The sequence below is a fragment of the Heteronotia binoei genome, chromosome 1, assembly GCF_032191835.1.
Source record: "Heteronotia binoei isolate CCM8104 ecotype False Entrance Well chromosome 1, APGP_CSIRO_Hbin_v1, whole genome shotgun sequence".
In the NCBI taxonomy this organism is placed as follows: domain Eukaryota; kingdom Metazoa; phylum Chordata; class Lepidosauria; order Squamata; family Gekkonidae; genus Heteronotia; species Heteronotia binoei.
This window is the reverse complement of record NC_083223.1, coordinates 243,247,854-243,267,258: the sequence shown is the minus strand read 5'-3', so window position 1 is coordinate 243,267,258 and position 19,405 is coordinate 243,247,854. Positions and strand designations below refer to the sequence as shown.

The 19,405-nt window shown below is 44.2% G+C and overlaps 1 protein-coding gene across 2 annotated transcripts in view; it reads left to right on the top strand.

Moving 5' to 3' along the window:
* Positions 1 to 397: 397 nt before the first annotated feature.
* The window catches only part of EXTL3 (exostosin like glycosyltransferase 3), a 197,517-nt gene continuing 178,509 nt past the window's right edge, over positions 398 to 19,405 (top strand). The window contains exon 1 of one of the 2 annotated variants that reach the window (XM_060250128.1): positions 398 to 570. The gene's annotated coding sequence lies outside the window, so the exon portion shown is untranslated. The remainder of the gene's footprint in view (positions 571 to 19,405) is intronic. The other variant, XM_060250154.1, reaches the window with a different exon arrangement.

The window sequence follows — 19,405 nt, the reverse complement described above, 5'->3', positions numbered from 1 at the left end:
ATGCATGTAGAGGAGGACCCATGACTCACTGGTAGAACACATGCTCCCACATCAATTGCTGACATCTCCATTTCAAAGGATCTTTAAGCAGCAGGACTGCCAAAAGTCCTCTGTGTCTTCTTGGACATGCTGTCAGACAGGCTGATGGCTTGACTTGGTAAGAAGCACTTCATATGTTTACTTCCTAATGCCTGGAAAATGAGCACCAGTGATTTGCTCATAACATAGCTCTTGCCCCGAAACAGTTGACATCAGTACTTTGAACTTCAAATATTGCTACAGACATGTTTATAATTTTTTTTTAAATGCTGTTTTCCTTGCTCTTGTATTTCCACTAGGGGACGCCTCATCCTATTTTTCTCCCCTTTAAAAGAAGCTTTACTTCCCACAATGCACTGAGCAAAAGCAACTATAGGCTTTGCTTGCACACTGGGATTTTTTTAACAATGCTGCAGGAGTCTGGAGGAAGCTGTTTCTTTCCTGTGCTTTCCTCGTATGTGAGCTTTTCTCCATTTCCGACAGCCTTGTGTCTACTTACCTAGTGTCTACTCTGTTTCCTGGAGCTGTAAGGTAAGCATTGGAAAGGCTTGTTTTTTCCCTGTTTGCTGGTTTGTTCCGGAGTGTGTGATCTGTACTAGTTGGGGAAAGCTGGGCTATTCAGACATGGCTTTCCCCGCCCCCTCCCCCCCAATTTTGCAAAGCTGCTCCTTGTGGGGTCCGGGCTAGGGAATAATTTAATTCCTTCTGCTGACTGCATTTCTACCCATTATACACATTCCCTAAAAAAATATGCTTGTTCCCTCTTTTTCAATTGGTTTACATGACTTGGAGTGCGGAGAGGAAATATGATTTCGGACTGTCTCTCAATGCATCCCCTGCCAGATCTTAGAATGGATGATTAGAAACAAACATTATTGTTTTACAAAATCACGTGGCACGTGTAAACTAAAATGAAAGAAGGCAAAGAATTAGCAGGCATTGGTGTCTGGAAAAGGCAGGCATACCGGGAAAGCTTTAAAAGGATGAGCACCTTTGAAAAGTATCTTCTCAGTCCATGTGTTAAGAATACACACCGAGAATGCAATGCTCGATGCTACCAACCTGGAGCGGAGCTTGGACTGGATTGCATGGAGTTTTGACCCACTGTTTTCCTTGTGGTACATAATGTCATTTGCTGTTCTCCTTGTGTGCTGAGCAGGCTGCTCTTGGGAATCAGATGTGCTGATTCAGTATGACCTGTCCTGGCATACACCTCTTCCCCATGCCCTTAAATGTAAAGAGAAAATTAATGCAGCCTCTCTTATGGCTGGTGCATGGTAGATTCTAATGACTTGTGCATTCGTCACAAAGCATATGGCAAAGGCTGAGTTTTGTGGTAGTAATCCCATAAGAAGCTGCTTTACATGGCATCAGAGTTGGCTTCTCTGTAGTCCTGTGCTGCCAGGTATGAACAGTTCTTCTTAAGCCATTTTTTTCATAGCTTCACTCCCTGAAAAATCTCTCTGGTAAGAGTCATCAGAAGTCAGACCTGGGGATCCGTATGTGTAAAGTACACCTTGTTCAGTAGCCTCTAAGTCATTTTAGGACTGTAGACTTTTCATAGTCACAGTTAGAAATGTGATGTGTGATCTACTAGGGTAGGGGTGTTGAACATACAGTTTGGGGGCCGAATCAGGCCCCTCAAGGTCTAATTTATGTCAGATCCGGCCCTCATAACAAATAAGCTCGACATCCCTGTACTAGGGTAACATTTCAGTTTTCAGGAGAAAAGCTGTCTGTTCTTTTACAAAGTCTGTTTTCAGTACTGCATGCCTTCCTGACTTGTGCAGTAGGAGACTCTGGGAATTAACTTGCATATAAAATGTAGCAATACTGCGTTACTCAAATATTTTTGAGCCTGATGGTGAATTTTTCATGCATGCTTATGAATATGTTCGTCAACACACAACATGGCATGCCTACTTTTTAAACTCAGATTTCTGTCTTTTCTTTTAAGGAGCTTGGGTAATATGCATTAGTTATTTGATATCATCCTTGCAACTTTGTGTGAGGCATGCTAGAAGAAAGATGCCTTTCAGTGTTACCACTCAGCATCACTCCAGTTTCTCAGATGGTATTGCTTACATAGGAAGGAACCACTTGTCTCTGCATCTCCCCGGTCTAGTTCCAGCCCCATACTACCTCTAGCGCTGCACATACATCTTACTGGCTTGTAGAGATACAGTGCTGTGATATGAAGCCTCCTCCATTCCATCGCCATTATTCATCCCTATCTCTGAATGCAAGTTGCAGATACCTTGAGGTGGCCAACAAGGGGCTGATGAATTTGAGGATCTTTTGTCCCCTCCCTCAATCTTATGAGCCATTTACCAAAGGCAGATGTCTTATTTCAAAACAAATGAATTCATTTTTGAGGCATTAATATGAAACTAAAAAAGATGCAAAATATTATTGAATACCAAAAATAAATGTGGGTGCCCTACCCCTGTACTGGAGATGGACAAGAGTAACATGTTTCATAATGCACTGCAGACATCTGCATACTTCAAAATTATGCATTTGCCTAGAGGAAGTCATTTGGGAACTACCTGTAACACTCTGTTTCTTGAGCAAATGAATATCCATGGCCACATCTGGAATGCACCTTTAAATATACAGTGTAGAATGTATAAACATACAAAGTTGCCTTCTACTGAGTGAGACTATTGATCATTCTAGTTCAGTATTGTCTACTTAGACTGGTGCTGACTCTCCAGTGTTTTAGGCAGAGTTCTTCTTCCCTCCTGTTTCCTGAGATCCTTTCACTGCCAATGATTGCATCTGGGACTTTCCTTATTCAAATCATATGCTGTTTCCCTGAAAAGGTAACACAGGTACAGGTGTGATTCAGCCCCTGTTGAAAAAGAAACAGTGAATACTTGAATCATGAAGATGATGGCAGTTACCTAACTTCCTACTAGCTGCATAATTTTTAAGAAATTATATTGTAGAATAGCTTGAGTTGCATAAACTGGGACAGAATGAATAGAATTGGAAAAGAATGTTGAGATGGCAACCAGCCCAATGTTAAAACAAACAGTCTTCTTGCTTCATATTTTCTCACATCGCAGACCGTAACCTTGTACAAACACAAACATTCCAAACTGTGTTTTTATGTTTCCAGATGTATTTATTCAGTCTCATATGGGATTGCTCTTGATCTTCCATGGAATGTGCATGTCTTCATTCTTGCTTCATTTGGCCTTTTTTACCTTTGAATAGTTACTTCTGATTCCTTTTTACTCTCTTGCAACCTCTGCTTTGTTTGTTTGTGAATTATAATTATTGCTGATGGAATTGCTTTTGCTGCAAGGACAATACAGAAAGGGTAAATGTTTAATTCTCCCTTTAATCATCACCCCATCCCCATCTGTGGCTGCCTCCTCTGTCACATCCGATCCCCCCCCCCCCCCCCCCAGTAGTACAGTATCCTCCTCTCCTTGCCTGCCCTGTTGTTACCAGACTCCTCAACCTTTGGTCCTTAAATCTCCTTGCTTACTGAAACAGAGGTACTTCAGTCATGTATGGTTACTGGAAACATGTTTGTGTTCACTCTCTTTTCTTGACATGACTACTTGTTTTGTGAGTGTGTTAAGAAGAACACACTTGGACGCTTGGATAGTTGCTATCGGATATGCTCAGATGCAAGTTGATCACCTCAGTGAGGAATAGTCCACATTTGTCTTTTATTGTGCCTACAAAATAGTGTCAGCATTTTGGAACACAGTGCTGCACCTTCACACATTGTAGGCTAAGAGATATGAGAGCTGTTGTGACTGGCTTACTTATAGAGTACTGACAACAGGAAACTGCATTCAGACATCTTTCTAAATGGCGGCTGTGTTTTGTGCAGCAAATTCCGGCTAGTTTATTCAAGATGGATAACAAATGCCAATTTGTTCGTAAACCCAAGGTTGTCTGCTTTTTGCTTCTCAGCCTCCCAGTAGGGAGAACATCTTCAATATAATGCTGCCTCTGTGACCAGATAACTTTAAGAGGTAGTGCTAGTGAACAAACTGTGGCTTGTGAATTCAGATGTCCACAGATAAGTTACGTTAGTACAAACTGTGATGAACAAATAAACTTCAGCTCCTCATTTGAAGTCATCTTTTAGTACCACCCAGCCAACCCCAATTTGGACAGTCTGCATTCAAGCATCATAAGTAACCAAGGTTTGCTCAAACTATGATTAAATTGTTAACCACAACTTATGATGATGTCTGAATACATGCAATGTGTACCTCTCATCTTTTGCCCTACTGGTAGATACAGCACAAAAATGCCAAGGAAAGTATATTTTCCTCCCAGGATGTATCATTTCTACTTCTTAATTGGAAAGATTACTGTGCTACAGGACATTTAGGAAAAGCAACCAATAAAACCTTTACCAAGAGCTTAATAGCTGGTAATCCCCTTTAGCCATCTGGTTCACTCAAGGAAAAAAAGGAGCCTGACTTGGAATGCCTTTCCAACTGGATCCCATACTTATATTTTCAGCATCCTATGGGCAAACTGGTTGTCTTTGCAGAGTATGGTGAGTACAATGTTTGCCACCAAATGCAGAATATGCGCCAAAGTACACAAATAGAGATCTGACGGCAGATTTGGAGGCTTTGTCAATGGATGCTGTGTTGATTTTAGTGGAATCTGGTTTTGGATTTTTCAGCCATAGCTTCCTTGGTGCCTAGAGGTCTCAAGGAGAAGGATGTGATCCACGCAATGTGGGCCCTGGCATGCATATACCAGGACTCACATACCAGACATTCAGGATTGGACTGTGCCACTTGTACTTGGCTTTCAGGACCTCTGTATACAGCTCAGATTAGATCTTGTTCAGCATTAATCTCCCTGGTTCCCTTGGAGGACTTTATATTGGGTGGTGGTGAAGCTCAATACACTGTGTTGCCCTCTTAAGTAGTACAGAATTCTAGTCCAATAGTACCTTAGAGACCAACAGAATTTTCTACAGAATAAGCCTTTTCTGAATCAAAGCTTACTTTGTCAGATGCCTGATAAAGGGAGCCTTGACTCACAAAAGCTTTTACCCTAGAAAATTTTGCTGATCCCTAAGGTGCCTACTGATCTGGAATTTTGTTCTACCATTACAGACTAATATGGCTATCCACCTGAAAACTGTCAACTTACATAGACTCCAAACCTATCATCCAGGTTGTGATACGAAAGAAAGCAGCAAACTTAAAGCCTGCCTGGGAGATGTATTCTTGTGGCCTTTAATCATATATACCAGGGGTGGGTAAACTGTGGCTCTTTCACACATATTGTGTGGCTCCTGAAGCCCCCACTGCCTTGTTGGCCAGCTTGGAGAAGTCTCTTTAAATCACTTCTCCAAGCCAAGCCAGCTGTCAGCTTGGAGAATGCATTTAAAGTAAAAGTTGCTTTCTTTCCACCTCTTGCTCCCTTTCTCCCTTCCTTCTTGTCTTGTGGCTCTCAGACATCTGATACATACACAATATTTTTCTATAGTGGTGATTGGTCTTTAACGTGTGTTTGTGAACTACAGGTTCCAAGTACAGTCATCTGCACTACTTGGCTCTGGTGAAGAGAGTCCTTCTGTTTCTTTTTCCATTAAAATAACCCTAAGATTTCTTATGAAATCTGAAGGTGGCCAGCTTGTTGAATTGCATTTCTTTGCCATATTATCTGAAGATACCATGGACCCTTTCCCCCAGTAATCCTTTTAGCTTGTAGTAACCTGTGCTACCTTTTCAGGCAGCTCCCCAACGTGTCAGGCAAGGGTCTTTTTTCATTCTGTCCTTCGCCATCTTTGAACTGGGAATGACAAGGTTTCAATCTGGGATCTTCTGCTTGTACTCTGTCACTGAGCAATGGGACTTGCATGCAAGTACTGGCTTCTTGGAAAGGTAGTAACAGATTTGAACATATTGATTTTCTTTGACAGGCCATAACTTAAGCAAAGAGAGATAATAAAACTTATTTCGCATATTCTGGAACTGAGCACTGAAAATGGATTTTGGGGCCATACCTGTCTCAAAAGAGAATCTTGCCTTCTATCATTCCCATCCAAAAACTGTCTAATGTCTGTGTGTTCTGGACAAGTTAGAGAGGAGGAGGCAAGCCAGGGCTTTAATAATGGATCAAAAGTTTATGAAGAAGAGAACACACACAAGCAGCAAAGGAGTCAACATGTAAACGGAGAAGGAAGATCAAACACAGCTTGAACTGAAAGGAGACATTTAGCCTCTTTTCCCCCACTTACAGCTGTAATGCCTCCTACCATGAGCAGTTGCCTTAATCCAGATTTTGATTTTTCAGTACCTGCTGCTAACCCTATGGCACAGGAAATCATACCTAAATTCAGACTTGGTGTGTGTGTTCTGAAGCTCCCCAATTCTTGATGTCTGTTATCAGAAAACACTATGTGGTTTGTCATGCAAAGGAGTCCAGGCCTCTCAAATATGTATGTGTATATATATAGCAGGCTTGGCCAATCAAGTGGTTTCATACTACTTGGCAATCACAGAGGCTGATGTTATTTATTTATTAGCCATTCTTCTCCCAAATAGGAATGCAAAGCCTCTAACAACATATCTCCCCTCCTTATAACAATAGCCCTGCTAGCCTGAGTGAATGTGAAATTCCATGGCAGACTGGGGATTTGAACCCAGATCCTAGTTTGGCACTCTTGCCACTATACCATGTTGGCTGTACACACAGAATCTCAAGTAGTTAGTTGGGGACTATAAACACTGTGCTTTCATGTGTACGTCTGGAAAGCCAGTTTGGTGTAGTGGTTAAGTGTGCGGACTCTTATCTGGGAGAACCGGGCTTGATTCCCCACTCCTCCACTTGCACCTGCTGGCATGGCCTTGGGTCAGCCATAGCTCTGGCAGAGGTTGTCCTTGAAAGGGCAGCTGCTGTGAGAGCCCTCTCAGCCCCACCCACCTCACAGGGTGTTTGTTGTGGGGGAGGAAGGTAAAGGAGATTGTGAGCCGCTCCGAGACTCTTTGGAGTGGAGGGCGGGATATAAATCCAATATCTTCTTCTATACTTTGTAAATGAAGCAAACACATTTCTGTAGACCCTTACATGCTCTCATCCTTAGAGAGGGAAGGCAGTGTAGTATATAGCCCAGTCTTGTCAGATTTTGTAAGCTAAGCGGAGTTGGAACATGGAAGGGAGACCACCAAGGAAGAACTCTGCAGAGGAAGGCAAAAATCCCCTTGCTTGGATCACCAGAAGTTGTCTGCAGCTTGATGGTACTTTACACACACGCATGCATTCCTCAGAGCAGAGCAATGGCTGCAGCTTCTGGGTGACTGGACACTTGGAGACAAGCACCCGTTTGCTTTGCACAATGTTTGGAATAGTCCTAAGGTTACATACTGTGCTCAGGTCATGATGGTCCTGGTTCAGAATCCATGACAGGACATGAAATTCTTAAAAGTCAGCAATTAATAAGCAAACATTTGGCATTGTATCTATACTAAGCCTGTGAAAGTACATATGAAGGCCTTATATGATGTCTATCTAGCTTGGCATTAGCTGCTCTGCCTGGTAACAGCTCTGTATGATCTGGGTCAGAGAAAGGTCTTTCCTCAGACCCATTGTCTGAGTTCCTTTAAACCAGACATACCGGGGATTGAAACGGACCTTTTGCATGCAAAGAAGAGCCTGAATCTGGGGCTTTCTGCATACCACTGAGCCAGAGCAAGCTTAAATAGAACCAACTGCATTCTCAGCCAGTTATCACCCATCACAATTTTATCCCACCATTCCTGCAAGGATTTCAGGGGTGATTTTATGGTCCTTCATTTTACCCTTGCAAAGAACCTGTTTAGTTGATTAGACTGACAGCTAACTAGACATTACAAATGGCATGAGTTTGCCACAGGTACTTGCAGCTAAACAGCAGCTCTTGAGTAGGGCCTGAGTCCAGGAAGAGGAAGAATTCCTGCTTTATCCCATGTGCTGTTTTGGGCTGCTGGGGGGTGGGGGGTTATTTGCTCCCTGGGAAGTCAGAATGTGCAAGTATTAAATACACATGCTGGCTTCCCAAAAGAGCAAATAACACTCCCTCGTTGGATTGTCAACTCCAGGTTGGGAAATACCTGGTGATTTTGGTGATGGAGCCTAGGGAAGGTGGAGGGTCTCAGTACAGTATAATGGCACAGATTCCACCCTCCAAAGCAGCCGCTTTCTTGAGGGGAATTGATCTTGGTTGTCTGGTGATCAACTGTATTAGTAGAAGATCTCCAGGTGCCACCTTGAGTTTGGCAACCCTAGTTCCCCTATAGCCCCCCAGCTGTTTTGGTCACTGAAAACATCACAAGGAGAAGGTAGGAATTCCTCCTTCTCCCACACAGCAGTCCCAATCCAAATCATGTTAAGCTGCACATTTACTGGGAACTCTTCCCCATGGCAAACACATGCAGTTTGTGGTAGCTGTAGCTTTTGTTTTCCTGGGAGAGGTGGGAAGCTATACCTAATGACATTCCTGTACATTATAGCTACAAGAGTTCTATTTTGCATTTGCACTGAGTCTTAAATAGACTCAGGTAGGTTATTTACCACTGTGTCCACTTTCACACATTAAGTATCTAGTAAGGGCACAGGACATTTTTCTCCTGGCCTGTTGACAACACTGTTTGTACCAGCTCCCTCTTTTAGGGTTGCCAGCCTCCAGTTGGGGCCTGGAGATCTAGAGTTACAGCTCCAGACTAGAGAGATCAGTTCCCCTGGAGAAAATGGTTGCTTTGGAGGATGGACTCTTTGGCATTCTACCCCATTGAGGTCTTTCTCTTCCCCAAACCTCCATTAAGATAGTTTTAGAGGTTAGTCCGAGCTCTCTGCTCACGACCTGCGTTCGATCCCAGCAGAAGCTGGGTTCAGGTAGTCGGCTCAGATTGACTCAGCTTTCCATAAAATGAATATCCAGCTTGCTGGGGGGAAAGTGTAGATGACTGAGGAAGGCAATGGCAAACCATCCCTTAAAAGTCTGCCGTGAAAATGTCGTGATGCGACATCGAGTCGGAAACGACTGGTGCTTGCACAGGGGACTGCCTTTACTTTTTCTTTTTAGAGGTTAGCCGTGTTGGTGTGCAGTAGAACAGATAATTAGAGTCCAGCAGCTCTTTAGCAACCAACAAGATTTCCAGGGTATAAGCTTCTGAGAGTTAAATCTCTCTTTGTCAGGTGCTACTGGACTCAAATCTAGCTGTTCCCTAAACTTAGCCATTCCCAAACCACCAGCAGTTTTCTGATCCAGAGTTGGCAGCCCTGTACCTGTAGAATGGCATGCAGTAGTTCCTGCTTCATAATTGTCTTTCATTAAACAGGATTAGGACTGTTCTCCTTTAAAGATCTCAGACATGGAAGATGGAATGGGGGCTAGCCAACCAGACTTTGGGAAGAGATTCATGTTGCAAAGAGGGGACACCACAGTTTCTCCAGTAGGTGCTAGGATGGTGCTGTTCAAAGTGATGGTCTGAGACTTCCTAAACCAAACAATAAATCAAATGCCTTGGGATGGTCTCTGGAGAAGTGACATACATTTTGTAAATAAGTGAAAAATCTGAAAGACCTGCAAAGGCTGTCACTGGTTATAGCTTTTAGGCAGCAATTCTCTGCATACATGCTTAAAGGTAACCCCTATTGAACTCTGTGAGATTTATTTCTGAGCGCTCTTATTGAACTGTGGGATTTATTTCTAAGTTAGCATTTGTAGAATAAGATAGTGGTTTTACTTGCAGTGGTTAGGTAATAATTGAATTGGAGGGAATTGTCACTTTTAAAATGTCTGACAGTAGCACTGCAGAAAAGTAAAGTAGTTGGGTATTTCCCCCCCATGCTACTTTTAAAACTTCCCCTATGTCTCTGTTTTAATGTCTGCAGTTACAATAGGGAAGTAATAATTTGCTAACATGGACCACCTATTCTCATTGATATAGATCTAGTAGTGCCAGCCGCAGGGGAAGGAGAGGACATACTGTAATTTTGTTGGATCTATCACTGGAAGCCGCCCTGAGCCACTTGTGGGAAGGGCGGGATATAAATCCCAAATAAATAAATAAATAAAAATAAATAAATAAACATGGGTGAACTTGGTAGTTCGCAGGGTACTTTCTCAGAGTATCAACAATTGACCAAACTTTTTACCTACACCTCCATCCTTGTTTTCTGCATAACACAGTGAAGTATATCCATGACCCAACCAGAGTTAAGTATGCTGATAGGTGCTATTCCAAAGGATTGAATATGTATTTATTTTATTTATCAATTTTATACCCTACTCCCGTGAATGGGACCCTGGGCAGCTAACAGCATATAAAATATACTGGATAAAAACAATACAAAAGATACAATAAATAAACTTTTAAAATATATATTCCCATTAAAATGTATTCACTATCAAGCAGGGTAAGATGCCTGGATGGTGAAGACACAGCTGAAGCATACCAGCTGCATGGTGGATCAAAATCACCTAAAGGCTGCATGAAAAGAGCAGCCTTGCATGCCCTGTGGAACCTAGGGAGATGCTGCAAGGTATACACTTCTTTAGGCAGCTGGTTCTACAGGATTGAGGCCACTACTGAGAAGGCCCTTGCTGCAAGGTGAGCAGTTTGTGGACCAGGGACCTTCAATAAATGCTGAGATGAAGATCAGATGAGACAGGGAGGATCATGCTGGGAGAGGTGTTCCCAAAGGTATGAGGGTCCCAGGTTGTTTAAGGCTTTAAAAGTGAGTACTAACACTTTGAATTGGCACTAGAAGCTAACTGGAAGCCAGTGCAACTGCTGTAGGATAGGTGTTATATTTGCTGACCAGGACACTTCTGTCAACAATCTTGCAGCTGTGTTCTGGACTACTTGCAGTTTCCAAAGCATCTTCAAAAGTAGCCCTGCATTCAGGACATTACAGTAGTCCAGTCTTGAGGTGACTGTTGCATAAATTACTGGCAAGGTCCTCCTGAAATGGGAGGCAGTTGGTGGGCCTGGCATAGATCCATGAGTCTCTGTGGGTAAGTATAAATAAGCTCGCTGGCACCACCCCTGCAGAGGGAGGAGACAAATCTCAAACCTGGGCAGATGATAAACCAACAAGACTTGCACCCTCTCCCTGCCAGGCCCACACATTCAATGCCAGCAATGTTTGTTGCAGGAAGTGACTTGAAGGAGAAAATTGCCACACACACACATACACACACACACACACACACACACGTCTTCCTGTTCGCAGTTGAAGGACCAAATATCTTTGGAGAGTCAGCTGAGTGAGAGCTACCTTCATCCCTGTCCACCCATATCTCAGTCAAGCATGCTAGAACAAAATTGCCTGTCCTAGATGTTTATAAAGTTATACATGGTGTGGAGAAGGTAGATAGAGAGAACCTCCCCCCTCCAAATAATATGAGAATTTAAGGGCACTCAGTGAAGCGGAGACATTTTTAAAGGTGTTTTTTTCCTGCTTTTAAAAAAATTGCTTTTAGAATTTTTTGATACTATTTTTACTGCTATCCATCTTGGGTGCCTGTTATCTTGAAGAAAGGCAGACTTAAAATGTCTTTAAAAAAAAAAGAATAGATAAATAGATTGAGCAGAGACAAGGAAATACTACTTTTGTGGAACTTTAAGTTCCACAAAAAACTTTGTGGAACTTAAAGCCTCACAATGTGTAATAGCTGCTAGTTTAGAGAGCATTCAAAAAAGAGGATTAGACAAAGGAATGGAAGATGGATCCATTAACAGTTATTAGCCATGATAGCTAAATTAAACCTCCATGCTTGAAGGAAAATACCCTGAACACCACTGTGACAGATTTCTGAAGGCTACCTATCACACCCTAGGATTTTCCCCTGCTGTCACAATACAATTTCCCATCTACCTCACTGCACCAGGGTTCCTTGTGGGAAATTAAAAAGAGGGGGTAGCATCTGGGCCTGATTATTATCCATCCAATCTGGATTGATAAGTGACATAAAACTGACAGGCATGAGGTGGTTCACTTTTTCGAGTAAACAACAGAAAAGTTTATTTTTAAAAACCACACACACAACTGAGGTGCATAATAACACTTAACCAGGAGTTGTGGGAGGTCAGGTTTTACACAGTACATGCTTGAAGGAAATACTACCTCAGGCAGGTTTATCACATATCTGCAGCTAAGCTAAGCACCAAGCACAGCAGAACCCTTCTGGCCTGCTATAAACTTCAGCTCATACGCTGCCACAAATTTTGTTAGTCTTTAAGGTGCTACTAGACACTTGCTCATTATCTCCTCAGATCTTCAATTTACACTCCTGTTAGATTAGCCATTCACTCTCAACCCTTAAAACCTAAGTTTTTCTGACTAACCACCTCCCTCTTCAGATTTTAATTTTTCCCAGTACAGCTCCTTTTGGCTGACTTTAGAGCAGTGGTCCCCAACCTTTTTGGCCCCAGGGACCGGCTCCAGGGCCAGCCTGCCAATCACGGCCCCAGAGCTGGCGGGGAGGGGGGGGACCCAATTCGGCCTGCCCCCCCGCAGTGCCTCCTCCCTCCTGTTTTCCTCCCCCATTTTCCTCCTCCCTCCGCCCCCCATGCAGCCTCACCGCTTCCTCCTCCCCCATTTTCCTCCTCTCTCCTTCCCCACCCCCCGTGCAGCCTCGCCACCTCTTAAAGGTGCAACTTGACTCCTACTTTGTTCTACTGCTTCAGACCAACATGGCTACCCACCTGGATCTATCCTCCTCCCCCCATTTTCCTCCACTCACCCCCCTGCAGCCTCGCTACTTCCCCCCCATTTTCACCATTTTAAGGCCCGGGAAGGGGTGGTGAAGTCCTCCCTGGCTGCCCTCCTTGCCAAACAGCTGCAGGGGAGGGGGGACCCCCGTAGCCAGTGGCAGCCAAGAGCACATGGCGCCCCAGGCAGGCATCCTCCGCAGCACTTCAAACCCCTCCCCCCATGGTGCTCACCCTCTCCTTCCCTTCCCTTTTTTGTCCATCTCCTCCCCCGCCTGCAATCACAGTGTGCCGCAGCCGGAACAGAAAGGGAAGAAAGGGGCGGGTGGCGGTAGCAGGCTCGGAGGAGGAAGCAGACATGCCACGGCCGGCAGGGTGGGGGGGGGGAGGCGATGGGAAGGGAAGAGAAGGAGGTGATGGAGGAGGAGGCAGGCATGCTGTGGCTGCAGAGTCCAGGCGCAGGGGGGCAGGAGGTGAAGGGACGAGAAGGGAAAGGAAGAGCGGCCGGCAGCAGTGTCGAGCTATGCTGCCCTTGCCTCCTTCCCAAGTGGGCAATGTCGCTCAACACTGCTTCAGCAGTTTTCCTGGCCAATCAACTGATTGGTGGGAAGGGGAAGGGGAAGGAGGAGGAGGTGGGGAGGCTGCGCGTGGGGCGAAGGAGGGAGGAGGAGGCACTGCGGGGGGCCTGGCGAGGCTGTGCGGCCCGTTGAAAACAGGCTGTGGCCCAATACCGGTCCCTGGCCCTGGGTTGGGGACCCCTGCTTTAGAGCACTGCTGTGATTAGCTGCTGTGTCTCTGGGGGACATTACTGTTCTCTGCCTTTCACAGTCACTTATGGGGGTGATATTCTTCTTGTTGGCTACAATGTGGGGGAAGGAATGCTGGACCCTTGTTCTGATCTAGTAGTTAGGGGCTCTTTTTTATAATCCTTTATATGTCTCAGGGGTCTTCTGAGGTATAGTTTGATTGTAAGAATAATTGCATTGCTTACTGAAGGTCCCAGTTTCAATTCCTGGTGTCCAACTGTGCCATGGATGTACAAATGTGAAGCTGATACCCTGAAAAAAGCAGCTTGTGGTGTTGTGTGGGGTGGGTGAATGTGTTGTTCAAAGACAAATAAAAAGGAAAAAAAAGGTTAAAAAATTCCACTAGAGACGCCTAAGCTCTAAAGTTGGTGTGCTCTGGATTCTGGCCAGGGTGGTATTATGCTGGTAGTAAGCATGATTATATTGCGTGCATAACGAAAGAAAACCGTTGATTATCAGTGCCGTGTGTGTTCTTTGGCTGGGGACTGTGTATCGCATTGCCAAATCATTCATCCATCAAGCGTTCTCACTGTCTTTTCTTTAAGATGATACCACTTTGAGTCATTGAAAATTCCTTCCTCTCCTTCCACTGACAGTCCTCACCATTGTCTCTCTTTCCCTACACCATCCTCCTCCTTAGTAGCATCTGTTGTGCAGTTGATGGAAGAGAGACAGGAAAGAAAGCAGCCATTCAAAGTTTGCTTTGTGTCCCCAATCAATAAGTAAGATGAAGTCATGTGACTCTTTTGGCCTTTGCATTCAGGTTCCAGGTTGACCTTTCTTGTAGTTAAAGGGGAACAGAACATTTCATGCCTTAGTGGTTAAGCCAAAAGCAGGGGGAGCTACATGAAGCTTCTCCTACTCATTAAGAAGTTCTGGAAGATGTTCTTCCTCCAAAAATAAAAAAAAAATTAATATGGCACTGAACAATCCTACACCATTCACTGGAATATATAGTTGGGTACACTTTCTGTTATCCTACAATTGCCCTCTTCTGTGGTACTCAGCACATAAAAGCCTACATATACCAGTGGCACAGTAAGCTTGGTTCATCTTGACTCCAGCAGTCATATTCTCCCAGAATGTTTTGGATGCTTGAGACAGATTGTTGTTGATTAAAACAATTTTATTGGTAACATATGGTAATAAATCTATTTCTTACATATTTAAAAACTTCTTTTATCTACCCCATATATTACTTTCTACTCACCCCTCCCCCCCCGTTACTTACTTAAAATGCAAATATTTAAAGGTACCCTTAACTATTAAAACAAAAATTTATATTCTTTTTTTATACTTAATCATTATCAAAAAATGTCCAATGTCCATTTATTTTCCACTCTTTTTCTACATATCTTCTAAACAACAGATTGTTGTTTAGCTCAGTAAATTGCGGCATTGCTGCTTATTTACTGTAATGGATCTAATTCCCTTTCCCCCCACAGTACTAGTCTTGTTATGGAGCAGTTAATTTTCTCCAACCATATAATATTTTAATACCTGTGATCCCTCCCTTCAGATAATTGTTAAAATTGGGCAGTTGCTGGGTGTTGTTTGTCATACAAATGCTGATGGACGATACAATGCCAGCTTCCCTCCCCCCTATTTGTTCCATTTCAAATATTTAACATTTTCCTAGTCAATGTAATAGTTTAGAGTGAGGCAGAGCACTAAATGATGTACTATTAGGGATGTTCTTCTAGTCCTAAGCAAACACACAGGGTTGGCTTCCAACCCTACTAATAAAGCCATACCACTCCAGTGTACCTTGTTCTTTTGAGCTTACCTAGTTCTTTTGAAAGCTGTGCATTCCAATGGTGGAGGGTAGAAGTGCAGAGGTCTCTGACCTTTCCTCCCAAAAGGAGGTGAATCACAATACATAGATCATGCCTGCCAATCTGTTACATGTATCCTGGGTATTGCACTAACACATTAATTATCTCACTAAACCTCAAGTTACAAGCAACAAATGTGAATGCATGAAGCTTCCTTAGAGACAGACTCTTCACCCATCTTGGGTTGGGACCCTCTGGTGAATTGGAGGCCTCACCAGCTGCATCACTGAGCCCTATAGAGCAGGGGTCCCCAACCCCCGGGTTAGGGCTCAGGCCATGGCCTGTTTGCAATGGGCTGTGCAGCCTCGCCTGCCCTCGCAGTCTCCCCCCCCCCCCCGTGGTGCCTTCCCCCCTGTTTTCACCATTTTAAGGCGGAGGAAGGGGTGGTGAAGTGCCTCCCGGGCTGACTTCCCCCCTACTGATCAGCTGATTGGCCAGGAAAACTGCAGTGGCACCAGTGAGGAACGCCGCCCTTGCCTCCTTCCCGGGGAGGGGATGGTTGGCCTGGGAGGAGCTTCATGGCCCCTTCCTTGGCCTTAAAATGGTGAAAACAGTGGAGGAGGAGGCAGTGGTGAGGCTGTTTGGGAAGCGGAGGGGAGGAAAATGGGGGGAGGAGGATAGATCCAAGTGGGCAGCTGTGTTGGTCTGAAGCAGTAGAACAAAGTAGGAGTCAAGTTGCACCTTTAAAAGGCAGCAAGGCTGTGGGGGGGAAGGAGGGAGGAGGAAATGAGGGGAGGAGGAGGTGGCGAGGCTGCTTGGGGGGCGAAGGAGGGAGGAGGAAAGGGGGGGGAGGCACCACAGGGGGCGGGAGGAGGCCGAATTGGGTGTCCCCACCCTGCCGGCCCTGGGGCCAAAAAGGTTGGGGACCACTGCTATAGAGCAGCCACTTCTTGCTGCTTTTTGGAAGCATCTATTGTAGGGTTGGCAGCTCTGGGTTGGGAAATACTTGGAGATTTTTTGGGGGTGGAGCCTTAGGAGGGTGGGGTTTGGGGATGGGAGGGACTTCAGCAGGATAGAATGCCATAGAATCCACCCTCCAAAGCAGCCATTTTATCCAGGGAAACTGATCTTGGTCATCTGAAGATCAGTTGTAATAGCAGCAGATCTCCTGCTGCCACCTAGAGGTTGGCAACCCTGCTCTATTAGAGAGCAAGTATGCCGTGACACACGCCAGTCATCATTCTGGCTGCAGCACTGTGTTCCAACTGTTGCTTCTGGACAGTCTCCAAGGGCAGCTTCACATAGAGCACATTGCAGTAATCTAATCTAGATGTTACCAGGAAATCCACCAGTGGCAAGATCTTTCTTGCTCAGAAAAGGCCACAGCTAGGTCACTAGCCAAAGCAGGTGAAAGGCACCCCTGGCCACTGCTGCCACCTATTTATCCATTACAAATCTACTCCATTAGAGGGAGTGTAGCCCCATCCAGGAGATATTCCAGTTCTGGGGTCAGACCTCCCTATCCCACCTCTGTTTTGTTGGGGTTAAGTTTCAGTTTGTTAGACCTAAAAGGCTGATGATGATTGAGAACTTCTCAGCAAGACCTAAGAGGTAAAGCAAGAAGGTGTCCTGACACTTTGTTGACTCACTGCCCCCTACCAGTCTGAGGCTATCCTTCCCTAGCCCTGGGGTGGGCTTAAAAGCAAGTCATCATAAGAAGCAAAAGAGCTACCTTGTCTGGCCCACAGAATAACTCTGAAACAACAAGGAACTTGTGGTCTTGTAAAGGGAGAGCCTGCATATTTCGTACATGCTTGGTCCTGAAGATATTTTCTCACTGGTTCAGACCTTCCTAGGAATTCTCTTGCTTTTGTTGCTCTGAGCCTTCCCAGGATGTTTCACTTGCTGGAACATCATAGATGTAAACTGGGAAAAGTAATAGAGACAAAGTCCTATAAGGAAGGTTTAAAGGAGTGGAGTATGTTTAGCCTGGAGAGGAGACAACTGAGAGGTGATATAATACATCTTCAAGTACTTGAAGGGCTGTCATATGGTCAGAATTGTTTTCTGTTGCCCCAGAAGGTCCGATCAGAATCAACAGGCTGAAATTAAATCAAAAGAGTTTCTAGCTAAATATTAGGAAGGACTTCCTGAAAGAGTAGTTTCTCAGTGGAACAGGCTTCCTTGGGAGGTGGCGGGCTCTACTTCCTTGGAGGTTTTTAAACAGTGTCTCAGTGGCCATCTATCTGACAGCAATGCTGATTCTGTGAATTAGGCAGCTAAAGAGAAGGCGGGCAAGGAAGGGTTGCATCAGTGCTTAGTTCTTGTGGCCCTTTCTTACATGCCCAGGGAAATGCTAATTGCCATTTTGGGGTCAGTTAGAAATTTTTCTCCAGGCCAGGTTGGCAAGGGATCCTGGAGGGTTTTGTATCTTCTGGGTATGGAACAGGGTTCATTGAGGATGTGTGTGTGTGTGGGAAGTATTTGTGAATTTCCTGCGTTGTGCAGGGGGTTGGACTAGATGACCCTGGAGGTTTCTTCCAACTCTAAGATTCTAGGATTCTAACCCACCAAAATATGCTCGCCTTTCACTATTACCTCTGGCCATCTGAGATCAACCGGGTATCAACTGTCTAGCATACTGATTAATGCAAGATAAAAATTAATTAATTTAAAAATTAAGATCTTCAGAGTCTTGGCTCTGTGTGCTTCTCGCTTTTGAAGCTGATTGACCATTGGGACAGGACTTTCTCTGTGGTGGTCTTGCAATGCCCTGTCTGATGCTTCCTTTTTGGCATGGAAAACGTATCTCTATTCTCAGTCTTTTATTTCATATTCCTTTCCTTCTTCCTGTGGCTTACTTGCTGTTTGGTTATGAGACTGATGTTTTTTCTTGATATTATTTTTAAGGTCTGCGATTGTTGATGGTAGTTCTTCTTTTAGTGGCTTGTTTCATGGTGTGTAAAATACGTTGGGTTTTAATTATAAATTGGAAGCTGCTGAGAGGGTGCCTAAAGAAACTAAAGTATATTCTAGAACACAGTATCTCTTCAGTCTGGTGGAGTGTGAAGTTTGCTGTTCTGGAGGACTACACAGATTTCTTTTAGAACATTCGGCAAAAGGGTTGCAGCTCGTTTTAAGCATCTGACATCTTTTCCGTTCTGGTTGGGCAACCCTGGGCCCTATTGTATTTCTAAAATAAAAGGCAGGAAGATAGGGGTTGGATGATGTAGTGGAGAACAGAGAAAACAATACCATTCAAAATAATAATAAATACTTCCTATGAAGTGAAGCAGAGGGACAACTGCTTAACTAGAGAATAGCAGTTGATTTAAAGGACCACATTTTTAAAAATGGGAAAATCAAAACTTCATTTGGTGAGTCAGTCTTTATTACAGCTCACCAGCCATACTGCAGAACAAACATTATTATTTAAACATCAGAAACTGGGGAAGAACAATATGAAATGGAGTGAAAGAATTAAGAGTTTTCAATGTCACTAGATAAAAAGTGGTACATTTACTCCAGTAGCATTGTTCCCATTTATTTACTAGATTCGCGTCCAGTAGCACCATAGAAATCAATAGGGTTGCCAGGTCCAACTCAGGAAATATCTGGGGACTTTGGGGGTGGAGCCAGGAGCAAGGTTGTGACAAACATGATTGAACTCTGAAAGGAGTTCTGGCCATGAAAGGCACTGTGCACCTTTTAAATGCCTTCCCTTCATTGGAAATAATGGAGGACTGGGACGCCTTCTTTTGGGCCTCATAGAATTGGATACCTTGGTCCAGTCTTTTTGAAACTTGGTTTTTGGGTTGTTGTTTTTTAAGGAGAGACCAGATGCTATGCTGAAAATTTGATGCTTCTACCTTTCTGATAACCCTGAAGTGGGTGGGGGGAGGGCTTCCAAAACAAAGAATCCCCTGCCTCCAACTGGGGATTGGCAACTGTATCAACAAGATTTTCAGAGGATGAACTTTTGAGAGTCAAAGCTCTCTTTATCAGATACCCTGAAAACCTTATTGGTTTCTTAGGTGCCACTGGACTAAAATCTAGCTGTTCTACAGATCAACAGGGCTACCCTCTG